Source organism: Pantherophis guttatus, chromosome 3 (genome assembly GCF_059756535.1).
Source record: "Pantherophis guttatus breed Tessera chromosome 3, ASM5975653v1, whole genome shotgun sequence".
NCBI lineage: Eukaryota > Metazoa > Chordata > Lepidosauria > Squamata > Colubridae > Pantherophis > Pantherophis guttatus.
This window is the reverse complement of record NC_142065.1, coordinates 78,324,156-78,346,542: the sequence shown is the minus strand read 5'-3', so window position 1 is coordinate 78,346,542 and position 22,387 is coordinate 78,324,156.

Below are 22,387 nucleotides of genomic sequence, written 5' to 3'. Positions count from 1 at the left end.
TGTCGTTGCTGTTGCCCATGTAGCAACAGAGCTTCCCACTTTATCATTGGCTCTATCATTTTCACTAATATTTGGTAAATTGTACTGATTTACATTGTGCTTGTTCCCAATGCTTTCAAATATCTTTGAAGCCAGCCATATGACTTTCTTTGCTTCTAAAGAATTCTGAACACAGCATAGAAAACTCACAGGAAACAGAATGAGTTACTCAGTTTTTCTCTACCAGCTGTTCAATAGAAGCATACAAGAAATATAATTCAACCTCTATCCCAAAACAAGTTAACAAAAGCCTCACCCTCAACTCCATGCTAAGAGATAAAAGAAATGCTATCACTCCCTCCAAGTTACAAATACAGGTAGTTCTCATTTAGTAACCTTAACGGTACCAGCAACTTGGTCACTAAGTCTAATTGGCCTGATTTGCTAAGTGGAAATCTTGTGACCACAACTGTGCTTAACCAGTGGAACAGCTTGCCTCCAGAAATTGTGGCTGCCCCATCACTGATGTTTTTAAGAACAGTCTAGACCAAGGCTGTCAAACTCCTAGCCCATGGGCCGGATGCGCCATACGCTGGCCATGCCCACGCCCGGTTTAGCGCGAAGGGGAAAAAAGTCCCAATACGTCACATGTTGCTGCCGTGACGACGTGAGTTTGATATCCCTGGTCTAGACAAGTCACTTATCTGTTTGAGCAGGGGGCTAGACTAGAAGACCTCCAAGGTTCCTTCCAGCTCATTCTATTCTATTTTACTTCAGCTTTCCTTTTCCACACCTCGCCTTTTGGAATAATCAGCATGAAGGGAATTAATATTTGTATTTACATTTATCCATTGGAGAGGAAAGGGAAGGGAAGGGAAGGGGGCAATTATCTGCCTTATATGTTTCTGGCTCCCAGAAACTGCTAAAGGAGACAAAGAAAAACCAGAAGTTGGAAAATGGTTGAGTTTGTTAAATTGCAGTTAGCATCTTTTGGGGAAGCACTGCACTGTGGAAAAAAGCAGCTCAGGAAGAGATGACTTCTTTAGACCAAGAGTCCCAACCCTCAGGCTGCGGCCCAGTACTGGGCCATGGCCTATTGAGAATTGGGCTGCATGAGTGGTGGGCTGGTGTGTGTGCACACATGCACGCTCATCTTGTGGCAATTGAGCTGCGTGCAAATGCACTTGCATGCTGGCCTGCCACTTCCGCAGCCCCTCACCCCCCGCCACAGGCCGCCAAGCTGCAAAGGTTCGGGGCTGCTGCTTTAAACAATTTCTGTGGAGGGAAAAAAAGGTATTTTTTTCAGCATTGTGTAATTTTGAATGGTAGTTGTCCCATGCAATCAGCAAGCAAGATCTACCTGTATTTTATTTATTTGTTGGTTTTTATTATTTACTGTATGCACCATTTAAATAAGTACTGGGTGCTGGCAAACACATCACTTAGTGAGATCTTTTCTATTTTTTCCCCTCTTCAAAATGTAACCAAAAGAGCTTGATGCTATTCCGACCAGCAGGAATCTTTCATATTAAGGAAGGGAAACAACTGATTCACCTGGAAAAGATACATGTATGATGAATAAAATGTCTCAAGTTGTCTGTCAGGCTTCGAGGTCGCCTCAAATAAATTGCATTTCAAACAAAGTCTTTGAAGGAAAATTCCTATTTATTAAGCACAACATTCTAGACCCGACTCCATCAAAGCCAACACTGACTTCCAGATCCAAAACCCTCCCTTTCCGTTTCCCCGTTCCCCTGCACTCATTGTCCATCTTCCAAGTCATTCTACCCCTAATCTACCACTCCAGCTCAAAGGAATTTCCCCCCTCCCATCCCATCTCCTAGGGGATATTATCTCCAGGGAAAATAAGTAGGTGAAAAGTCAAATGTCCCTTTCCAGACGCCTCCGCCTCTCCTTCTTATGTCAGCACTAGAGTAAATGCAGTTTGAAGTGCTGACATCCACATCCTCTGTAAAAAAAATCGTGGCATTCATAGACTCTGTCTACAAGTGGAATCAGTACTAATATGCCGGACCAAAAAAAAAAAAGCAACATATTTTCTTGACCTTCTTGTTGGCCTACATGTAATAAAAAGGGCAATGCATTTGTATTTCTGAAATAGGATGGCATTGTCATAAAAGGTAATGCCACTTCTTTTAATATTCATTTCGAGAACTCGCCGTGACCAATATGTGAATGGCAAGATTGCCCGATTCATTTGTTCATAGACCTTTTGCTTTTTGAATACTGTGTAAAGCAGGCAAATGGAAGACCAAAAAGTTTATCTTTGCAGAGTCTTGCATGAGAAGGAATCTAGCTGAAATCCTGAACACAGCTTCAACTGCAGTTAAGTCAACAGAAAGTACCCTAATTGTTTTGTGGAGCTGCAGATTTATACTAAATTTTCAATGCACCAAGCTTGGCTCTCTCTGAAATGAGAAAATCATAAAAGCACCTCCTAGAGCTGTCAGTTTCAGCAGAGTTTAGCTATCATGAAAATAATGTGAGAAATGTTATATTATTTAAAAAAAATATTTTGGGAAATACTGGTGATCCGGTGCCAATCCCTGAGCAAGATATTCTACAAAAATAACTCTCTCCCCCCGTTTCTCTCTGTGTGTATGTTTTAGACAATATCCTGTAGGTTAACTTAATGCAGTCTGTCAGTAGTAAGTCATGACAGTTGTAAAGAGGGCAATCCACATGACCAACCCATTTTATAATATTTTTCATGGCAGTCTTTAAGTGAATGCTGCAGTCATTAAGCAAACCAATTGTTTGCTATGAACCGGTTTTGCCCAAAACCCAGAAATGCCTGATTTTAGCAAAAACATTGTAAAATCCAGTCAAGTGAACATGGGATATAGACTAGACTAGACTAGAATAACAGAGTTGGAAGCAGGGGTGAAATGTAAAATTTGTTACTACTGGTTCTGTGGGCGTGGCTTGGGGGGGTAATGTGACTGGGTGGGCGTGGCCAGCTTTTTTTAAAAAAAAACTTTTCAAAGCATTTTTTCTAATGCTTTGAAAAGCCTCTGCCGATCAGGGAACTCAGCTGGGATCGTCAGAGAGGCTTTTTAAAAAATGCCTCTCTGCCAATCAGGCAACTCAGCTGGGATTGTCAGAGACTTTTCAAAGCATTTTTTTTTTACCACCTCTTCGGCCAAGAGGTTGCAGAAAAAAATGCTTTGAAAAGCCTCTGATGATCTCAGCTGAGCCGCGCGATCATCAGAGGCTTTCTTTTTTTACTTTTAAAAGCATTTTTTTGTCGGAAGAAGTTGTAGAGAAAATGCTTTTAAAAGTAAAAGTAAAAAAAAAAGCCCCTGATGATCGTGCGGCTCAGCTGGGCATGGGGGGGGGGCCACAGGAATATTTGCTATCGGTTCGCCGAACCACCTGCCACCATCGCTACCAGATTGGGCGATCCAGTCTGAACCGGGAGCATTTCACCCCTGGTTGGAAGGGACCTTGGAGGTCTTCTAATCCAACCCCGTTTTCAGGCAGGAAACCCTATACCGTTTCAGACAAATGGTTGTCCAATCTCTTCTTAAAACCTTCCAGTGATATGATGCAAACAGCTATACATATGGGCTGGTTGTTTAGTGCCTGGCATGAGGTCATGTGATTTTAGGAGGGGGGCGCAGCCATTAGAATTTTGGAACTGGGTCGTAAGTACCTTCCCATTGTTACTTATTAAGTGACTGGTTGTAAGTCTAAGACTATTTTCACTGGCCCTGATGTAGAAGTCCTTTGGAATAAAGGACTTCTACAATTTTCATAATTGTTGTTGAAAGGCATAATTGTTTTTCATAATATGCATGTAAGGAAACAGCAATGAAAATATATATGGTTTCTTCCTTTGTATGAGGATAGAATCAATCTCTCATTCTGTTCATATTGTAATCTGTGATGTTATCGAGTATGGCACATCAATATCTCAACAGCTCTGTAAGGTGGGCTGAAGGCATCAAATCCTTTCTTCAAAGATATGACAGCAGGGACTCTGGGTTATTTTTAAAGTATCTTCTCTATCCTATTGAAATGATCTGCAGATTATCTTTGATCACACAGATAAAACCATCTCCAATTTTTTGATCCAAGTTCAAACAGATTTATTCTGAATCACTTACATAAGCCCCTCTCCCTTGCCTGCAAACCTAAACTGATATCCTATAGTTGTTTGGGGCTATTAATTTTCAAGTTATTTACCATTAACCAAGGTGACTAGGACTGATAGAATCTACCAAAACTCTGTTTGACAGCTTGGAACTTCAGTTGGGCAAAAATACTGCAACGTAGGGCAAAACTGTCAATAAAGGTTCCTCAAATGGGCTAGCTTTTAAAATTTCATTCCCTGAGGAAATGAAATTTTGATATTTCTTTTTGGCCACTTTAGTGCCACTGCCTGCTGATACTCAGCACTGTTGCTATGCTGCCACAGTCAGCCATGGCCACAGAGCCTCATTGTCAACAGTCCTTGACAGCTTTTCACAAGTCAATGGAGAATACAGAAGCCACTGAAATGGTTGCTGATTATCCTACACAACTTGCCACCTTTCCATTAGTATAGCCTTTGCTTATGGGAAGTTTGCAGGAGGAAAGTCAATGGAGAAATGTCCAACCAGTCTACACTTGTAATGTGGCAGCAACCAGTTGTGTACTTTCTTGCTCCTTCACTTAACCAGCTTACTGGGAAAGGAAAGGAAAGGAAAGGAAAGGAAAGGAAAGGAAAGGAAAGGAAAGGAAAGGGAAGGGAAGGGAAGGGAAGGGAGATGGATGCTTCCTGTCAGCTTCCCAAGAAGGAGGGAGGGAAGAAGTAAGGAAGAAAAGAAGAAAGGAAAGAAAGAAAGGAGGCAGGCAGGCAGGGAGAAAAGGAAGGAAGAAAGATGGATGCTTCTTGCCAGTTTCCCACAAGAGAGTTCAATGGGGAAGTCGACAGGAAGTCCGAAGTCACTCCCACTCTCACTGCTTTTGTCATTTTGGCTATTTTGTTTCTCTGTTTAGATAAAGATGTATTTCTGAAATGATGACTCAATGGGTCACTGGTTGTTTAGTTTAAAGTATAAAAAACTGGAGGATACCAGGTTTGTTCCTTTTGTTAGTGGTGCTGTGTAGATACTTTCAGGACTATTTTGAATTGCTGTGAACAGGAAAAGGAGGAATAACAGTAGTAAGATTGCCATCACCATAAAGTAATGTTACTATAACAGCGGGTCTTTTCTCTCTCTGTCTATCAAAACCAGATCAATGAAACACATTACAAAAGTTAAATCTGATGTAATCATTGCAAATCAGTTCTAAGATTTACTGGAAGAAGAATGTATGTTCAAATATTGGCTCCATATATGACAGAGGTAGCTCTGTCTGGGCTTCAAAACCTCCTTTTAACACCTTTCTATCATCATCTGAACTCCATGAAATTCATTCTGTTTCCAAGAAACGTTTTAAGTAAATTATCCTTTTCAAGGAAGTAGTGTCTTTCAAGGGTCTAGAAAGCGTTCAAATTTCTTTCTTCTGTTTGAAAATTATACTTCGCACAAAGGATGAAATACTGTGTTTTTACCTTCCCTTCCACAAAATTTGAGGATACAGTTCATGGCACTCATAGAGACTGTGCAAATTTGTTATTCTTAAAAAGAATTCCTTTTACCCAAGTTGATATGAGGTTTGCTGACTGCTAAGATTGCCAGCCCTAATCTAATCATACTCAGACACAAAACCTATTGATTCTGAGTATTGTGAAGTCTATTATAGTGAGTGTTGTCTTGATGTCCTATCTTAGATGTGAATGTCACAGCTGGATAGAGTTTTCCACTGAAAAACCTGCAACAGATAGTGAGCTGGGATTTTGAGCTGTCCTATAATTTTAGTTTCTGATGCTCAGATTACTGAATTCAATGCAGATGTTGAAAAGTACAAAACAGGGGTGAAATCCAGCAGGTTCTGGAGAACCGGTAGCAGAAATTTTGAGTAGTTTGGAGAACTGGCAAATACCACTTCTGGCTGGCCCCAGAATGGGGAGGGAATGGAGATTTTGCAATATCCTTCTTCCAGGAGTGCAGTGGGAATGGGGATTTTGCAGTATCATTCCCTGGAGTGGAGTGGGAATGGAGATTTTGCAGTATCCTTCCCCTGCCACGCCCACCAAGCCACACCACACCCACAAATCCATGCCCACAGAACCGGTAGTAAAATTTCACCACTGATATAAAGCCTTCCTCCTCTTCATCTGAAAAGTGATATCATTTTGAGAACTCCAAATCCATGATTTGGATTTTGATGTTTATTTTGTGTTTCTATCCATATCGTGTTTGGGATTTGAGCAGTAGTGGGTTTCACTTACCTTCGCTACCGGTGCATGCGCAGAGTGTCCTTGATGATGTAGGGCGGGTGGGTGGAGTCTGCCACCGCTTCACTCGAACCAGGACGAACCGGTAGAAACCCACCACTGGATTTGAGTCTTCATTATTGCTCCTTGATAACACTATGATCTCAAGTCTTTTGCCTATATGAATTGATCTTCTTCAATCCAACTTTTAAGTACATCTAACATTGTACAATCAATGCATGGGAGGGGTGTCTCAATATGTAGAGGCCTCTTACATGCAAATTCTGCACCTTATAACTGAGCTCTCCTTCTATGATTGGGGCCTTGACAAGGCAAAGGAGCTTGCATGGGTAAATGAAACCATGGACTATGTCATTGGACATGCATATGTTCATAAGGGTCTCCCAAGATGAACAGGCTATGATGGATACCCCAAATTAACACCAATCCCATCTGCCAACCCGCATTGGACCAGTGTGGCAGATTATGGTCTATTCCTTCCACATGCCAATACACCTGTATTGGTTGGAAACATGCAGATGAAGCCTTCATCCTGCAGTGGATAGACAATGGATAAAATGATGATCATGATGACTGAGATACAACACTGCAAATATATTGTTCTTGGGCTAGAAATGAACATCTCAGGGAGTGTAGCAGGAGCGAGGTGGTGAATTGTAAATAGTGTGGCACTTGCATGATGAGGGACCCTCTGATGGGGCATAAAGGATACGTATCTACAGAAGTGCTTTCATATTCAGGGCTGCCCAGATTGCATTTGATTGAGACAGATGATTGAGTTACTGTGGATGACATTTGATGGCAGGAAAAAGATTGTCATGCATTGTGCTTAAAGAATGTGGGTTGCTCACTGATTTGTGAAGAATGCTGGAGAAGGAGAAATTATGTTAGCTGTGCTGATCCCAATATAGTTTAGGAATGTAATCACACAATGTACAACATTTGTATTGTTTTTAGTATGAAGTATTTTTCGTTATTAGAACAGGTGAGGTTTCTATTGATCTGGAAATGAAACTACCACAAGGGCAGCTCCCAAATAACATGTGCCCCCAAAATTGTGTCATTGCTGAACATAAGAGTTTTAAATTCAGATATATGGTCAATCAGAATCTGCTTTAAAAATGTGGATTGCATCTTTAACACAAAGGATTGCAAATGCACCGACAAGAATAGCATAGCAGGGAAAAAAGTGACCAGTTGCTTTGAACCTCAATTATGAAGGCTAACTGCAAGCAAGCCTCTAAGGTTAAGAATAATGGGAATAAATTAAAAAGCAGACAATTCAAGAAGAGTGTGTAGATTTTGTATTTCTTACTTCCTCCAAACATCGACTTCCTGGAATCCTGCAGTTATGCAATGTTCATCTCTGGATCTTAATGGAAAAGAGAATTTTTAACTCTGTCACCTAAAGGACAGCCTTCATTATTCTTATTTTCCAATTCATTTTATAGTGCTTGCCTATAAAGGCTTGGATTGAGTCTTCTTTTGCTCTTAACCCTTAATATTACTTAAACTAAGAGACAGTGGTAATAATACCTTTATCTGAGTTAGAACAGGGCTGTTAAACTCCGTCCTGTGTGCCGGATGCGTCACGCGCTGGCCATGCCCACACCCGGTTTAGTGAAAAGAAAAAAAAGTCGCAATACGTCATGTGATGAAGCCGTGAGTTTGACTTCCCTGAGTTAGAATCACCACCCCTCCCAGTTTTCATCAATTGAGGGAGGAAATTTCACAGGCACTAAACATCCTAGTTATAATCTGGCTCATTTATTTACTTATAAGAATTTATTAGATTCATGCATAACAATGCTTATAAACTGACTAATCTGGCCTCTCTGTCCATAAGAATATAAATTTATGCAAAAATCCAAGCTAAACTGGCCATAAGAAAACAGGAACACATAGAAGACATACTTTTATTAATATAATAATAAGATCTCCATAAAAGTGCAACAGCTCATCCTTTTGTTGGCACTTTCCCATTTGGACTGGAAATTTTACTTATTTTACTGCAGTCTCATTCATTGTGTTACTAGAAAAAACAACTACAGATAGATTTTTTTTTAAAAAAATCTGCCATTCTGTCTAACACTGATGATTAAAGATAGATTTGAAAAAAAGGCATTGTATTTAATAGCCTAGCACATTTAAATCCAATATAAGTATTAAAAAAATATCCAAATCATTAGTTCAGGCTGTATGTTTGATTTTTGATTTTCTATGACACATGTGAACATATGAATTACAAGTGACAAAAATGATCTGTCCAAATCAGAAAATTGGACTAAATCAACTAAGGGATAGGGAGAAAGCGATGGAGCGAATGGGGCTTACCAACATGGCATTTTCTTCTGATAAACAATATCCCTCCCTTTTTAATGAATTTAAATTCCCTTTAAATTAAAGAAAAAAAGAAGACTCAGAATGGCACCCCCCCATATACGCATTTTTTTTTTTAAAAAAATAGCAGCCATCAGAAGTGACTTTCTCAATTTCAGCAGCCTGTCAATACCTATCTTTATAGGCTATTTGTACTCTGAACTTCAATTTAATGCTGCTCTCCTCTCTCTTAAAGTACGTCTGTGATATTTCAATGTTATTTCCTACACAATAAAGTGCATACACACACACACACACACACATTTTTTAGAAAGAAAAGGAGAGAAATTTGATATGTGAGCTGGAGTTACCGCATGCATGATACAGCATTCATAAAGTCTCAGGGTTTCTGTGAAGCAGTTTTCAAGCTGACCTGATCCTCGGATAATTAAAAAAAAAAAAAGAGAGAGAGAGAGAGAGACACACACACACACACACATAGAGAGAGAGAGAAATCTTTGTAACCAGAAGGCCTTCAGCTGTCGATCAAAGCTACCTAGAGAGAGCGGTAGGATTCAGGGCTTACTCAAATGAGTGGTGAACTCTTTGGGGCCCTGCATCATGTGACGTGCTTGAGGGCAGGATGATCTGAATCTAATATGTATTGATTCTCGAGCCTCCTTGCTGGGAACTAATTAGAGAAGCTTTAACGCTCTCTGCGTCTATCGGTATGTGTGGGTATGTGCGTGCGTGGTATATTTGAATATATCTGGATGCTTTCAAAAATTGCATTTATCTATGAGAAACATTCCTTTTGTTTCCCCTTCATGATTTTAAGCGAAGCATTCCTTCAGCCGATCATTTCTATCAGTATCAGCAAGCGGGAACCGCTGCAAGAGAAACAGCCATTAAAAGTAGTTAAACGAATTCAAACATCACCTCCACTACAGCTGCAAAATTTCTCCTCTTCTGCACGATGCTCCTAATAAGCGGGCTAGACATGCTTTAAAAATAGGAAAGCTCCACTCGAGTTAACTTTCTCTGGAAGCCTGCAACGGGCTAAGCAGGTGGAGGAGTGGAGGAAGTGGGGGGGGGGTTGTATTCTGACAGCCAAAGGCTTTAAACTCTTTTGCAGGGAGTCAATCGGAGGCTTTCAACAAAGGAAAAACTTTTAATTGCACTGGTTTAAAAACAAAACAACAACAACAACAACAAAAAGAGCCTCCCCAACCCCACCCCTTCCTTATCTCGTATCTCACGACAAATATTTTGGGATGCAAGATTGGCCACCGCATTCAAGTCAGGAGCGACTGATGGGGGCCATTAATGCATGTTAATGGCAGCCACAATGTAACATTGTTCTGATTTTTCATTTGTCGTGTGGAAGCTTTACTGCAATGCGCCCTGCCAAATTGCACATATTAATCATTTCTTCCACCTTAGTTGTGGTCCATTTGCGATAAATGGAGGCTTGGAGGCATTTAATTAAGGATATACTTTGAGGGACATTTCATTAAGTTTATGTTCAAATGTGTGAGCATGTAAATATCAGGCAGGCCTTTTTCACAATACATTGTATGTGATGTTGTGGAGATTTTGTGGGTGTTTTGCTTTCTCTACTGCCTCTCCCCCACCTCTTTTTTCTTCTTCTTCCTATCCTAGTTAAGATATAGCATCACAAACCAAATGTTTTGTTACCTGGACTAAAACAAACAAACCTTATACCACCCAAACAACTTTGTTGGAAATCAGTAACTGGGTAATGAGGATTTTGCAAAGTGTTTGTAATAAAAATGTAATGCTACCACCTGGTTTCCAGGAGCTTGGATTCTTTTCTTTTTTAAACAGCTCAAAGTAATTCAGACTCAGTGAATAATAAATTCGATTTCCTAAAGAAAAGTTTTGTGACTTTGCAATACTCTCTTGGAATATATACTTCTTAATTGGCATCAATAGAAAATTTCCTGGGAAGCATAACAAAATGGATCATTTAATAGATGCCCCAATCTCTCCATCCATCTATCTATCTATCGGCATAGCACATGATGTTTTGACTTTATTATGGTAATTATCTCAGGCTGACTTCAGAGCAGGAAGCTGCCACCCACACAGCAGTGCTTAATTACTTTAGACTTCAGCTTGCCAAGTGAAAAATAGGCCACCCTCAGCCCTGCATGGAATTGGTGAAATGATTCTTGTTGTCATTTCTGTTGAAATGCAACATGACATTACCAGAGCATCATGGGAGAGAGAGAGAGAGACATTGCGAAATCCCTTCCTCAAGGAAAAAAGGGAAAGCAGAAGATGTCAAAAACTAAAATAAAATGTGGTGGGCGGAAGAAACAGACTAATGGAGATAACAAAATTATATTTTCTCAGCCTGTATTGTGAAGGGCTGCTTTGTGCGGAAGGAAGTTTTTCTTTAAGAAATAGGCGGTAACTTCCACTGCCAGATCTGAAATGGTTACAGATAAATGGCTTTCCCCGTGTTCGGAGTGCACAGAACAGGCTAGGACAAATAGCTGCAAAATTAAAGTTTAAATAACGAGAGTGAGAGAGCATCGAATCCAGTGAACTCAGTAATTAATGAAAGCCTTGATTCCAATGCTTGCAGACGCAAGTTATTTGCCTGTCCTTTCTCAACAGCAGGATAAAAAAACATCAGCTTAAGCAAGACGAGAAATGTGTGCGTGATCATGTGCATACATCTGTGTACTTATTTCCTTAACTATCTGAAATATGGCTCTCTTCTGGTGAAAAATATATAAAAACTGCAGAATATTTTATATGCGCGCTCTCAGGGAAGTGGAACAACGGATGCACAAACTAAAAATAATTCGTTGGAATAATAAAAAAAATGTGGATAGAAATTCTGTATCTCATACTTCTCTTCCTACCATCTCATTTGGCATCCAGTGTGGTTGATGGCTATTTAGTAAGGCTGTTTAATTATGTATCCTTTAACAACACAGTCAACACAGCAAATAATTTTTTTTACAAGTTGCAGAGTGCCAAATCTTCATATAGTATCAGTGTTTTTTTTTTCAAGAGACTCTGTAGTCTTTTTTCATGCCCTAACATAATAAGCTAGATTTTTGTTGTTGTTTAAAAGCAAGCAATAAATGGATAGTACCCTTAATTTACAATCCCACTAGCTATATTTGCCTACACTAAGTAAAATTTGGAGATGCATCCCGTGCTGTTCTCAAGAACACTTTGTATGGCTGCCAAATCTGAATGACAGCAAAGAACTACTGTTATTTAGACCTCTTTTTTTTTTTTGCTATCTCATTATTGTCCAGGTTTCTGCTACCCAAAAATTTGATAGCCCAAACACTTCATGACCTGAGGTCCTTCCTTGTGATTCTTATTCTTTTTGGTTTTTGAGTGGCTAGCAGGAATGCCTATACATATCCGATCAACTTAACACAATATGAAGTTGAAATACTTGCTAATTCAGTGAAACGGAATGTTTCTCAATTGGTTTTAATTCTCCTCCATCAATATAACTGTTTTATGAGCAATAAAGATTAATGTCATATTATATTTTCAGGAAGAGGTCTTCTAAAGCAGGTCTTTTAAAGCAAACCATATATCTTCAGGTCCTTGCTTTTGAACTGGTTATCTGCTCAATGTGCCAAATTACAACTCTACTTGCTTTGGATCTATCACTTACATATGTTTGAAACGATTTCCAGGTTTTAGGAGTGAGTGTCTCAGGAACAAAGGATAATTTCTGAATAGCTTCGGTCCCTATGTTTATTGGAGGGGAGGCAACTGCTGGCCCAGTAAAGCTTTCAAAGCAAGCATATATGTAAATTAAGCATATATCATAGCACAGACAATTCAGCAATATTGCTAAATATCATAAAGGAAGCTTTTTCATCATTTCAGGTCTTTTGGACTTATCGGCGTAACTTTATTGAAGTTGAAGTATAAAAACATCTGAAAGAGATCGAAGTTGCCCATTCATGGTTTAGGTTTATGAACTCCATAAAGTTCCCAGAAGTCCAGGAATGGCTGTCATTAGCAGGCAGTGAGAGGCCAAATCATGTCTGTGACTGAGGATGAATAATTAAAGCTACCTTGGGAAAATAGGGAGAAAAAACACAAAGAGGACTATGTTGCAGAGAGATAGAAGAGTAAACAGAGGAGCAAGCAGTGGAACTATATCAAGAGGAAGAAAGCATACAGGAAGCATTAAGCCAAGAAGGGCAGCAAACTGGAGCATCAAAGATGAGGAGAGGCGATTAAGGACAATGAGACTGAAAAGGAGCAGAAGAGTCTTTTGTCAGTAGGTGATCAAACTCCAGAATTGAAGGCATCAGAGATTCTTGGGGTAGAATGTAGTCTGGATTCCCAGTAGAAATCCTTTATAGCGGACTAACAGACAGCAAAATTTAGAAGAAAGAAGGTCAAGATAGGTTCTCCTCAGACATTCTTAGAATATATCTTTAATGATGCAAGCCATTGCTTTAATTTGGCAAGATTTCTGCCTATACGGGAGAAACTATTGAAAGTGCTTAGAAATAATTCTGTGAATCTTTCTTGATTTTTGGAGCCACCCCATTGTAAAAACATGCTAGTGAGATGAGTGTGAGTGCTAGTGAGTGCTAGTGAGTATGTGAAGATTTCCATGCAAATTGGAATCTTGATAGTGCAAGGAAGAGTTGCTCGCTGCTATTCATGTGATGAATTTTACACTTTTTAGGAGCCTTGCATGTCCTTGAGATGCTGAATAGTAGAGTACAAACTCAGGTGTTCTGAGCATTTGCCAATATCAAAAATATGGGGGGTTGGGAATGGAGGAAGTGTGTGTATATGTGGGGTTTTGGGGAACAGCCATTCTGGCTGGGCTTCTGTCATATAGTTATAATTACAGTAGTTGCAATACTCAGAAGAAATGCCCTAATAATCTAATGAGAAGTACCCTAATAATAATCCCTGGTGGCTCAATTGCTTTGCCACCATTAAATAACACCCTGTATTGTTTTCTTTGTCTGTAACCTGCAAGACTGAAACAATGGAAATGCACCTTTATGTATTAGCAGCCAACTATAACATTTCCACTTTAATTCCTGTCTTCCAGGATGTGAAATGGCATAGGGATATGGTTGTATATCCTAACCAATAATTTGGCAACATCATCTGCAGGCAACCTCTTGGGACTTTTGAGCAAGAAGCTTGTGGCAGAGTGGTGGATGGCCATCCAAATTACACCCGTAATCAATCCATCTGCTGCCAACATTCCTGTTGAAAGATTTCAGCTACAATAAGAGGAATCAATAAGGCTCAATATTGCTTTCTTTCCACGGTATTTTTTTTTTTTGTTTTCTCTCTCCTACCCCCGTGCACCCCCCCCCTAGTCACCCATTTCACAAGGCATCGAGATTTCTGAAAGAGACATATTGGAAGCATATTTCCCCTTTTCAGTTTTGCAGAAACTTTTCAAACCAGAAGAATGCAGAGAAGCCTTTTAGAATAAATCTAGTGACCCTGGGGAGTTTACAAATACTAGCATATTAATATACAGCTAAAATAATAATAAAAAACACCATGCTGCTAAAGATGTTTAGTATTATCAGCTCACTGCAGGAGTTTATTAGAAACTCCTGCTTTCTTTTATTAAAATTTCAATTGGCTCAGTGAATGAGATCCTATGTTAGTATCATAAAGTGAGAAGCCAGAAGGAGAGGATATTGGCATTTAAACGCAGATTTCATTTCGAAAATATTTTGTCTCATGCTAGAATATTATATATTGCAAATAAGCAGGGCGCAGCGAGTGTTAGGAGTGGTTTGAATACTTTCCAGAACTGTCAGTTTCATTATTTTATTGTTGTTTTGCAGCATATTGTTCCATCATTTTATTGTAGCAGTTTATACCTTTCACTTTGCAATGCCTCCCCTGAGTTTCAGAACAAAAGGATGATCGAGTTCAGTATGATTCTCTTGGAGATGTGCTTGACAGAGTTCAAGTCTCAGGGATTGGTTTGGAGAGTAATTTGAACAATTCTGAAAGTCTTGGGTAGAGAAGAACAAGACTGGGTCGAATATAAATGTGGGAATAGAATAGTAGTTTCCGTGAAGATATAGTTTCCACAAAGGTAGCCATGTTAGTACCTTGCTGAAAATATCAAAGATTTTTCTGGAATTTTACAGGCTGACACATTTATTAAAGGCATAAGCTTTTGTGGGTTGCAGTTTTGTCCATGCATGTGATGAACTGGACTTTGTCCATTAAAACTGTTCCCCTTGGAAAAAGAAGATTTTCATCTTTTTAGCAGCTTTGTTAGCGTAAGGATAGAATCCTAAGTGAAAATCTTTGTATATTAGGAAGCATCAATATCAGAAGTGGGTTTCAGCAGGTTCTGACCAGTTCTGGAGAACCGGTAGCAGAAATTTTGAATAGTTTGGAGAACTGGTAGTAAAAATTCCGACTGGCCCCACCCCTAGCTATTCTCTGCCTCCCAAGTCCCAGCTGATTGGGAGGAAATGGGGATTTTGCAGTAACCTTCCCCTGGATTTGGGTGGGAATGGACATTTTAGAGTGTCCTTCCCCTACCACGCCCACCACGCCACACCCACAGAACCGGTAGTAAAATATGTTGAAACTCACCACTGATCAGTATCTCCTTGAGCTTTTGTTTCCGTATATGATTATAAGCTGCTTCCACACCTTGTAAAGGATGAGTCCTTTATCAGCTTTGTGGTGTTCTTCTATGTCCATAAAGATATACATAGAATATCTGTGTCTTGACACATTAGTTCCTCTTGGTGTATGAGTTTCTCAATTGGGATCAGAGTACTAAGACTGTGTTGTGGCCCGCCAGCAGCCTGCGCGGATCGTGGCTGATCCCAACGATGAAGAGGCTGGTGTGGGGTCGCGCTAGCAGCCTGCGCAGCCGGCGCTCACGTCGGACAGCGAGGAGGCTGAAGAGGGTGTGGTGCCAGAGGCAGAGACACAGCCAGGGCCTTCAGAATCTCCAGAGGCTCCTTCAAGTGGAGAGAGCGAAGTGGAGGAGCCTCTCCTCAATGCTCGAGCATGCAGGGCTGCCAAAAGGCAGGAATGGCTACTCAGGAGGAGGAGGTCTCCTCGAGAATAAGGTTTGAGGATAATTGGCCACTCCCTAAGCCTATTTAAGTTGCATGCAGTTAGTAATTTCTTGTTGGAAACAACGTGTAATTATTACAGAGCATTTTGGAGAGTGAGTGTCTTATCGTATCTTGTTTTCTGGGCTGGTTGCCAACCTTTGCCGGACTTTGTTTATTCTTGGTATGTTATAACTTTGATAAGGACCATTGGTGTGTGTCACAATCCTTGGGAATCCGGACTTGGGGCAGAACAGACTGCCTATACAAGGTTGAGTTACTGGTCTGTGTGTCCCAGATAATTTCTAGGGACAGCATCTACATCTAGGCATCAGTAACAGGACAAAGTCTTGATTGAAAATTTTGTTTCAAGAGCAGTTTGATTGAATCATCCCTTGGAATTCAATGCTGAACCCATTCATTGTCAAATTGAATCAAGTGCCTTTGAATCATGAAAAGAATTTGGAGAGGGGGGACTTTAATGTATGTGCACATACCCTTTGATCAAGTTGCAAAGTTTAACTGGAGCTTTGTGGATTGTATCACTGCCTCACATGTTTAGCTGCAGTATGATTGCCATATCATATATCTTTGTGTCATATTCCAAAACCATTTGTACACCAGATTTACTCTCCAGACACCCGTAATTATCACTGTGCCCTATTATTTCTTCTGAAATATTCAAGTGAACCAGGAAAAATTAACCTTAACAGTATTTCTGTTAAGACAGATGAGACTGTCCGTTGAATTTTCTGGCTCTGCAGGGATCCCCATTTCAATCTTCTCAATCTGCATTTGGTGCTCTTTCTGCTATGTTAAAATTGTGCTGTCTCTGCTTAGCCCAGCAGTATTAGACTACGGAAAAAACGAGCATTTCAAGTTAAGCTGCAATCCCTCCCTCTTAAAATAAAGGACAAAGACTCTCTATCTTGACTAGCTTATTATTTAGGTTATTTTTGTTTGTTTGTTTTTTTTTTCTATTTGCTGTATGCCTCTTGGAAAAAAAATTCTAAGGGCTGTCTGGGGAAGAGATCAATAATATCCATATATTTTTAAACAGCTAATATCATATCCACATATCAACACAATATGATGCAGATTGCAAACAAAGGGGGAAAAATCCCATGTGAAAGCTCTTTCAGAGAAGCAATTTGAAGCAGGAAACAATCCCGGAAAATGGGACTCCCTGTATAGCTTCCCTCTTGAATCATATTTCCTCTAAGAATCATTATAAACAATAACTGCAATTACACGTATTTGTCCTTTTAATGAATGCTGGCCCTTCTATTGGGTTCTTCCCAAAAAGGATTTACCAGTCTTTAGCTTTGCAGATTGGGAAAACTGAGAAGTTGAAAGTTCTCCTCTTTGACCCCAATCTCATAAGTACAGTGAAAAAAAATGTGTAAAGACTGAAGTAGTGAAGTTGCCGAAAAATCGCTTGGGGAGGCTGTGATATCCTAAGAAGGATGACATTTCCCCTTTGTTATTTTGTAAATGCTTTCCCCGTAACGCTACTGCTTTGGTGGTCTCACTAAAGTGACATGTCGGCTGTGCTTTTTACATACTCAGAAATAAAGTGTGCGACTCTTTGAAATGCTGTCGCTGCAGTAATTAACTGAAGATTGCTTGAATTGCAAGATTCGTCAGTTGTGTTGCTTTGTGGCTACATAATCAGCGCCGTGTTGCTTGATAAAGCTTTGCTTAAAAGACATGCTGAATCCTTGGGTCCAGCTGCTGAACCAAGAGGAAAACTGTTTTGTATCCCCTTCCACATCTGGATTCTTGACGACAGGGTGCAAAAGTTTGCATCTACCCACCCCCCCACCAGCTGCAGCTGTTTTATGGCAGGTTTTGAACATTTTACACATGGTTGCCTGCTTGGAAAATATTTTCCAGATTTACATGTTTACAATATTGACACATGAAGCAGAAGGACCTTCTTTTTCGATTAGGATATGAAGTGTTCCTAGGCTGCACACTAACTTTATAAAAAATGGAAATGGGTCGTTTAAAACTTTCAAACAAATCTGAGTTCTTTTTGATCTTGACTCCAAGTCTCTGTTATTGCCACAATGTTTTTCTTCTTTTTAAAATTCTATCCTGTGCATTTCTATATAAATATGTTCTTTGTTATTGTATATTACGACGATTGCCTTGGAAGCTTATGCAACACATTTAATCAATTTTATTTCAGAGAGTGGGACCTTCAGGAAGAAACATTGGCAACCAGCTTGAGCACAGAACACCCCCAAGCTTTAACTTTGAACTACTATTGAGGATTTTTTGACCCAAAATTTTAAGGTCATCAACCTTACAAAAAGGAATGAGTAATCATTGTGTTGCCATAAATGCATTGAAAATGCTTCATTTAAACACATTTTTGTGAAGTCCTAAAATTGTTATATTTGGGAAAACGTAATTACATAAATTAACTTGACATTGAGTCAGGATTTCATATTTTTGTATGTACATAGTCATTTAAATCATAGATCTACTACATGAATGGTGTATGTATGTATGTATGTATGTATGTATGTATGTATGTATGTGTATGTGTATGTGTATGTGTATCAGGGGTGAAATGCTCCTGGTTTGGACCGGATCGCCCAATTCAGTAGCGATGGCGGCAGGTGGTTTGGAGAACTGGTAGCAAAAATCCCTGCGCCCCATCCCCCATGCCCACCTGAGCCGCACAATCATCAGAGGCTTTTTTTTTAACTTTTAAAAACATTTTTTCTACAACCTCTCCCGACGAAAATATGCTTTTAAAAGTAAAAAAAAAAAGCCTCTGATGATCGTGCAGCTCAGCTGGGATCATCAGAGGCTTTTCAAAGCATTTTTTTCTGCAACCTCTTGGCCGAAGAGGTGGTTAAAAAAAATGCTTTGAAAAGTCTCTGATGATCCCAGCTGAGTTGTCTGATCTGCAGAGGCTTTTCAAAGCATTAGAAAAAATGCTTTGAAAAGTTAAAAAAAAAAAAAAGTTGGCCATGCCCACTCAGTCACATTACCCCCCCACCAAGCCACGCCCACAGAATCGGTAGTAACAAATTTTACATTTCACCCCGATGTGTATCTATATGATATGTGTATGTGTGGTCATTCTTTGCTGAATTTTTTTAATGTAAATATACATGTACATAAGGGGCACGGTGGCTCAGTGGCTAAGATGCTGAGCTTGTCGATCGAAATGTCAGCAGTTCAGTGGTTCGAATCCCTAGTGCCGCGTAACCAGATGAGCTCCCGTTACTTGTCCCAGCTTCTGCCAACCTAGCAGTTCGAAAGCACGTAAAAAATGCAAGTAGAAAAATAGGGACCACCTTTGGTGGGAAGGTAACAGTGTTCCGTGTGCCTTTGGCGTTTAGTCATGACCATGGAGACGTCTTCGGACAGAGCTGGCTCTTCGGCTTTGAAACGGAGATGAGCACCACCCCCTAGAGTTGGGAATGACTAGCACATATGTGTGAGGGGAACCTTTACCTTTATACATGCACAGTATGAGATGCTCTTAAATAGCCCTCTTCTCTCTGTTTAATTAAATAAAGGCAATATAACAATAGTATAACCAAAAAAAAAAAAAAACCCTCTACAAAGCTTCAGCGTATGTTCCTGTTGTTCATCGTTTTGGCTACTTCTGAATCTAATAGTTGCTACAGAGGGTAGTCAGTGATAAAGTAGTTGTCTGCCACATATCTTCCTTTAAATTTCATAGGCTGTTTTATTTCCTTCTCAGTTCATTCTGATATCATATAGGGACTTATTATGATAGACATACAACACCATGGCAATTGTCTTAAGGGTTTGCTTAGATGGCTAAGAAATCTCCACTTCCCCCCCTTTTTTTGGCAGTTTTTTTTAATATAGCCCTTGTAATTCAGTCAACATTGTACCTACTTGATGAAGTAAGTTAACGGCCAGTGAAAGCTGATCTTCCCCTAGTCCCACCCCTTGGATTCTCAGCCCACAAGACTCTGTTCTTGTTTCTGTGAAAGACTATCACATCCACAGCTGTGAAAAATCCCAATTCACTAGGACTCCCTGAATTGGGCCACAAAAATATAGATAATCACTTGTCATCGTCAGCCATTCTGTGGTGTTTGATCTTTAGCCACTCTATGAATCAGCACTCTCCATGCCCCTCTGTCTAGATCAGAAGTGGGAAAGTAGGGCTCCTTTATGACTTTGGACCAGTGGTGAAATCCAAACTTTTTTACTACTGGTTCTGTGGGCATGGCTTGGTGGGCGTGGCAGGGGAATGATACTGCAAAATCCCCATTCCCTCCCCACTCTGAGAGGTGGTATTTGCTGGTTCTCTGAAGTACTCAAAATTTCCGCTACCAGTTCTCTGAACTACTCAAAATTTCCACTACTGGTTCTCCAGAACCGGTCAGAATCTGCTGGATTTCATCCCTACTTTGGACTTCAGCTCCCAGAATTCCTGAGCCAGCCATCCTGGCTCAAGAATTTTATGAGTCGAAATCCATAGGTCATAAAAGGACCATAGTTCTCCAGGCCTGGTCTAAATGATCTCTAGAGACAAGCAAAGAGTTTTCTGAATCTCTTTACTGCCTCCTAGTTTGAAGTGCTGCTACTCACAAACTGTGATTGGCCATCTTAGAAATAATGACCAAATGACTAAAACAAGTAAGCTAGTTTACAAGAGAAGTTTGGGTTTTAGAGTTGTGAATATAGTCTGTAAAAAATTTGTCAGCGGTTCTTCAGGATGCATTGACAAAAATGGCCAAGGTTCTTCAGGATGCATTGACAAAGTAGCGTACTAAAGATTTTTCTTGAGATGTGTGTTGCTTTAAACTGTGTCTCTCTTCCCATATAACTCTAGAATAAGCTTTATTATTATATCTACAAAACATAGAAGAGAACGTGGATTAAAGCCATGTTAGCCACATTCACTTCAGTCTGACTAAATTAGCTTGAATCCAAGTATTTTCAGCTTCAGTTGCCTATAAAGTGGGTTGTGTTATTCTACCCAGCCACCCAGGAAGCATATATACACACACGCATGGATGCAGAGAAACATATATATCCATCAAAAAATCCATGAAATGAACGCTAATCCAATTCTTTCCATTGGAATTTAGTAAGCTAATGATTTGACAGAGAAACAAATGTGTGTTTTTTCAGTTTCCTTCATCTGATACCTAGCAGGTGCTTAGAAATTAAAACAAAGGGCAGTTTATACAAGTACTTGAGGAAACTGGATGCATTTTGATTAGCTTTTAATTTTTAATTGCTAGCTGTGGTAAGGCAAGGATTAACTGAAGGAAACAAAGAAGATCTAATAAAGAAAGCCATATAAAATACAAGTGAATCATCTCATGAAATGTAGCTCTGTCACTAGAAACAACAAATCCTAAAATATACAGTTCATATATATTCTCCTACAGGAAAGCCTCACCATAGGCAGTCGAGCTACTAAAAATTTATATTGAAATAATCCCTGAAAGAATGTATGACTGCTGCAATTCTAGGGTAAAATAATATTGTATGGCAGATTTTAGCTAATAAACTAGTTAAACAGCTAGCAATTCTACAATTCTGGTTATCTAAAGCAAAAAAAAAAAAAAAAAGCACAATTCAGGTTTTCAGGATCAGAAAATTGTTTAAATTGTTTAAAGCCAGATACAAAATGAGAATCTAGTTGCCTAAAAGAGCTTCATTGGAATGGCCTCCAAACTAATCCAAACATGTTTGACCAGGGGTGGGCTTCCAAAATTTTAGCAAGAGTTTCTCTGCCCGGTTGCTGTGTGAGTGTGGCCATGGTGGGTGTGGCCTAGTCAGCCTCCTGCACCATGGGGGGGGGGCATTTTTTTCCCTCCCCGGGCTCCAGAGGCTTTCCTTGAGCCTCCAGGAGGGCGAAAACAGTCTCCCTAGGCTCCAGAGGCCCTCCAGAGGAAAAACGGGCCTACCGGAAGTTCATGGACCCATTTTCAGCCTTCCTGAACTTTCGGTAGGCCCATTTTTTGCCGTCCCTTAGCCTCAGCACGCTCCCTGCACTTACCTGCATCCAAAATGGGCCACGTGGGGACTCCTGGGAGGGGTGGGGTGGGAAGGGGGGGGTCAGCCAGGAGTGGGATTTGGGGGTTCTCCAAAGTGCATACAATCTTAGCTAGAGGTTCTTTTGAACCCCTGCGAACCCCCAGCAGCCCACCCCTGTGTTTGACTTTCGCTAGATCAAGGATTTCCAACATTTAAATTTAGACTTACCTATATTGCTCAGGTGCGCTGTTACCAAAAGGGGAAGCAACAATATTTAAAAAGCAGAAATGGATGTCACTCTGTATTTGTCAGCCCTTGGACTTGCACCAGACCAGATCAAGAAATAGACCACCATAGGGATTCCAAGAATGCTGCTTGCTTGTGGTAGGATATACATCAAGATAGGATCTTAAAAAGCCTGTATAAAACCTTCACTTCCCCTCTTAACGACCGTATAGTCAATATGGCATCTGTTCTGTCAGCGCCACTAGATAGACCAGACGAAGGAATTCTACAAGAAAGATAAAATTAGTTTTATTGAGATTTTAACAATAATAACAGAATCTTGAAAATCTTGTGTTGTACCTTCTCTCCTTCTTGTAGTTCAGTGAGTTAGGGAGTTGCCTTGGCAACAAAGTTTGCAGATCTCCATCAA